Raw genomic sequence first — 4,909 nt, 5'->3', positions numbered from 1 at the left:
TTCATAAAGATATTGGGAGCACAAAGTTTTGTAGCCAATATAGCTTGCTGAACAAAAAATATCAGGGACAAAAGGTACTGTTCTCATTTCAACAGAATGACAGTTGAATGGATCAGAACACGAGGTAGAAACATAGGAGACTCAAGACAACTTCCCCAAAACAGAACAAATTAAAAAGCCAATGCCACTTAGTAACAGGACTACATTCGTGAGACTTACAATGGTAGCACTCAAGTGATAGCCAGGAAGACTGGGTTTGTAAATATAAGTGCCACCTCCCTTCACATTGGGTACTTCCTGAACATGGGACAAATTTGAGAGGGGTTAGAGTTCTTTAATTTTGTTTTTGTTCCTTGACCCAGTAATTCCTCCTCTATGAATTGCCCTAAAAAGATAAATACATGTATAAAATATATCTGCAAGAATACTAATTTTTTATAACAAAAATTAAAACATTTTTTAAATGTTGTGTATAGAGGCTAAACCCTAAAAACACATTTTGAAAAATTATTATCAGGACCTTATAGTTATTCTGTGACTACTGGTATATAGGGCAATGCAAGTAAAATTTTTGTGTATTTCAAGGTACAAAAATTATAACTTAAGAATAAGCTACAGATCTCAACCAAATGGGAATATAATGCGAAGAAAACAATTTTTGAGGTCAACTATATAATTGTTGCTCCACATGCACAGAACTCCAGTGTTCTTCCTTTTATAATGAACACAAATCTGCTCTTGGATGTCTAGAACAGAGTTACTTAGAGCTGCTCTGTTTTATGTATTACCTTTTTCTTGCTTAGCTGAAGGAGAACATATCCCTTCTTAAATACCTCTCCTAGAAATTAAATATCATTGTCCACTGGATTCAGAAACTATCCCACTGATGGCTTTGCTTTCCACACTTATGTTGTGTCTCAAAACAATCTAAATATCCAGCAATAGGAGATCAGTTTAAAACATTATATTGTGCAGTAATTTTTCACTTGGCTCCCAGTTATACTTTCATTGTTCTGTCTGTATCACAGGGAGCTAGAAGCCCACAAACTACATTTTTCAGATTCCTTTTCCAATTAGCCTCCTGTTAGGTTTGCCAGTGGGAAGCACTGGTGGAGAGACTATGAGGTGAGAGGAAAAAGAAGCCTCTTTTTTTGTCTCCAGAAGTCCCTCTAGCAGTAGTAGCAGCAGCAACAGTGACTATAGGCAGCCATTTCTTTCCAAAACATCTGTGACCGTTTTAACAGCATTAGTAAAGCTATAGCATCCTGTATTCCTACTCAGTGGGAGCAGCACCCCCAAAAGCAGCAGTGTTAGCATCACTCACAGATCAGCATTAAGTGACAGGTTATGGGTCCCAGCCCAGAAGTAGTAGAGCTTTCTGGTCTCTGGGTAACACACACTGTAATGAATTGTAAAACGAGCCAAAATTCTTTCTCTCGGTTTCCATGACCTTTTTCAATGTGACTTTGCAGCTCTTCCCATAAAAAGTAAAATTTATTTATTCTCTCTCTGAATCTGGGCTCACCTTATTCCTTATTTTGAACAATAGAAGACAGTGAAAATGACGTTGTGATAGTGCTAAGCTTAGGCCTCAAGGGGACTCACCATCTTCTCCTCACTCTTTTGGAACCCTATGATTGCCATGGGAATAATCCCAGATTAACCTGCTAGAGAATGAGAAACCATGTGCATCAGAGTCTAACCAGCCCTCTTGTCTCCACTGATAACTCAGATATGTAAGGGAGCCCAGCCACAATCTGCAAAGTCAACCCAAAACCAGCAGGAAGGAGTTCAACTGAGACCAGAGAACTACCCAGATGAGGCCAGCCTAAATTGCTGACCACAGAATTGTTTTAAAAATAAAACCAGTAAGTTTAAGGTGGTTTGTCACACAGCAATAGCTAACTGATACACACCTTTGTCCTTTGTGTTTTTTCAGTACTTTTTGTACCTTATAGCAAATTACTTTTTTTTTTTTTTTTTTGTGAGCAACAAGGCTGTTTATTTCACCTGGGTGCAGGTGGGCTGAGTCCGAAAAGAGAGTCAGTGAAGGGAGATAGGGGTGGGGCTGTTTTACAGGATTTGGGTGGGTAGTGGAAAATTACAGTCAAAGGGGGTTTTTCTCTTGCAGGCAGGGGCGGGGGTCACAAGGTGCTCAGTGGGGGAGCTTCTGAGCCAGGAGAATTTCACAAGGTAGTGTCATCAGTTAAGGCAGGAACAGACCATTTTCACTTCTTTTGTGATTCTTCAGTTATTTCATGCCATCTGGATATATACGTGCAGGTCACAGGGGATATGATCACTTAGCTTGGGCTCAGATGCCTGACATTCCTGTCTTCTTATATGAATAAGAAAAATAACAAAATAGTGTTGAAGTGTTGAGGCAGCGAAAATTTTGGTAGGGTGTTATGGAGAGATAATGGGCAATGTTTCTCAGGGCTGCTTCAAGTGGGATTAGGGGCGGCGTGGGAACCTAGAGTGGGAGAGATTAAGCTGAAGGAAGATTTTGTGGTAAGGGGCGATATTGTGGGGTTGTTAAAAAGAGCATTTGTCATATAGAATGATTGGTGATGGCCTGGATGTGGTTTTGTATGAATTGAGAAACTAAACGGAAAACATTGAGTCCTTTTCTGCATTAAATATATAGAGTAGTTTCTGCTTGACTGAGTAGATACCTAACTTACAAGTACTACATTCATAGAATGGAATTCTATACAGCTATGAAATTAATATTGAAGCAGAATATTTTGACACAAGGAAATTCCCACAGTATTTTTAAAGTAAAAAAATAAAATAAAATTACAGTGAAAGCACCAATGACATTCTTCACAGAGATAGAAAAACAATCCTAAAATTTATATAGAATCACAAAAGACTCAGAATAGACAAAGCTATCTTGAGCAAAAAGAATAAAACTGGAGGAATCACATTACCTGACTTCAAATTATTCTATAGAACTATAGTAAACAAAACAGCATGGTACTGGCATAAAAACAGACACATAGACCAATGCAACCAAATAGAGAACCCAGAGGCAAATCCATACAACTACAGTGAACTAATTTTCAACAAAGTTCCCTAAAACATACATTGGGGAAAGGACAGTCTCTTCAATAATTGGTGCTGGGAAAACTGGATATCCATATGCAGAAGAATGAAACTAGACCCCTATCTCACACCATATACAAAAATCAAAATGAATTAAAGAGTCACATCTAAGACCTCGAACTGTGAAACTACTAAAAGAAGACATTGGGGAAACTTTCTAAGACACTGGATTGGGCAAAGATTTCTTGAGTAATACCTCACAAGCACAGGCCACCAAAGCAAAAATGGAGAAATAGGATCACATCAAGTTTAAAAGTTTCTGCACAAGAAAGGATACAATCAACAAAGTGAAGAGACAATCCACAGAATGAGAGAAAATATTTCTAAACTACCCATCTGACAAGGAATTAATAGCCAGAATATATAAGGAACTCTAACAACTATAGGAAAAAAATATAATGATCTGATCAAAAATGGGTGAAAGACATGAATAGATATTTCTCAAAAGAAGATATACAAATGGCAAACAGGTATATGAAAAAGTAGTCAACAGCATTGATCATCAGAGAAATGCAAATCAAAACCACAATGAGGTATCATTTCACCCAAGTTAGAATGGCTTTTGTCCAAAAGAAGGCAATAACAAATGCTGGCAAGAATATGGACAAAAGGGAACTCTTATACACTGTTGGTGGGAATGTAAATTAATACAGCTACTGTGGAGAACAGTTTGGAGGTTCCTCAGGAAACTAAAAATAGAGCTACTATATGATCTAGCAATTGCACTGCTGGGTATATACCCAAAAGAAAGGAAATCAGTATACTGAAGAGATATCTGCACTCCCATGTTTATTGCAGCACTATTCACAATAGCCAAGATTTGGAAACAACCTAAGTGTCCATCAACAGACAAATGAATAAAGAAAATGTGGCACATATACACAATGAAGTACTATTCAGCCATAAAAAAGAATAAGATACTGTCATTTGCCACAACATGGGTGGAACTGGAGGTAATTATGTTAAGTGAAATAAGCCAGACACAAAAAGAAAAACTTTGCATTTATTTGTGGGAGTTAAAGTTAAAACAACTGAACTCACAAAGATAGAGAGTAGAATGATGGTTACCAGAGGCTGGGACATGTAGTTGTGAGGAGGGAGTGGGGATGGTTAATAAAAATTTAAAACGTAAAAAGTAAAATTACAAAATGAACTTATAGTGTGATGCCAAGTTGGAGATACACACACACACACACACACACACGCACAATTTGGAGATGTGTATCTATATATACATATAAATAATTACTATTTTGTGGGGCAATATCTCATCACTTTGTGCTTTTTCTTTACATTTTCTACATTTATTAAATGTTCTGTAAAAGCATGACTTCTTTTATAATTAGAAAAAGTTTTATTTTGAATTGTTAAATTTTAGGTCATTGAGATTGATATTTGGTTTGAGAAACATGACATCCTCTGTAAATCCCTTTTTAGCAACATATTAGAAATGATATTTTCTTTTCCAGAAAATAGGTAATGTGAGAAAACTGTCTTACCCCTGTTAGCAGTATTCCAAGCAAGGTTGCAACTAGTCTTGTTCCTTATAATCCATAATCATCCAATAGCATCTAAAGTGGGACTTAAACCTTTTTTTCTTTCTGCCCTCTTTCTAAAGTTTCCATGTCACCTTACAATGCAGCAGCTGCTGAAACATCCTCCTGACACATTTTCCCTATATGTGTCCAGCTCTAGATAATTCATTCTGGAGGTATATGAATTTTTGATTACTGAGAATCTTATTAAAAGGATGTTGTGCTTTTACACTGACTCTAATACCTGTGATAAATACTTTATTCCT

This window comes from Mandrillus leucophaeus, unplaced genomic scaffold (genome assembly GCF_000951045.1).
Source record: "Mandrillus leucophaeus isolate KB7577 unplaced genomic scaffold, Mleu.le_1.0 Scaffold209, whole genome shotgun sequence".
Classification (NCBI taxonomy): Eukaryota; Metazoa; Chordata; class Mammalia; order Primates; family Cercopithecidae; genus Mandrillus; species Mandrillus leucophaeus.
This window is presented reverse-complemented; position numbering follows the sequence as displayed.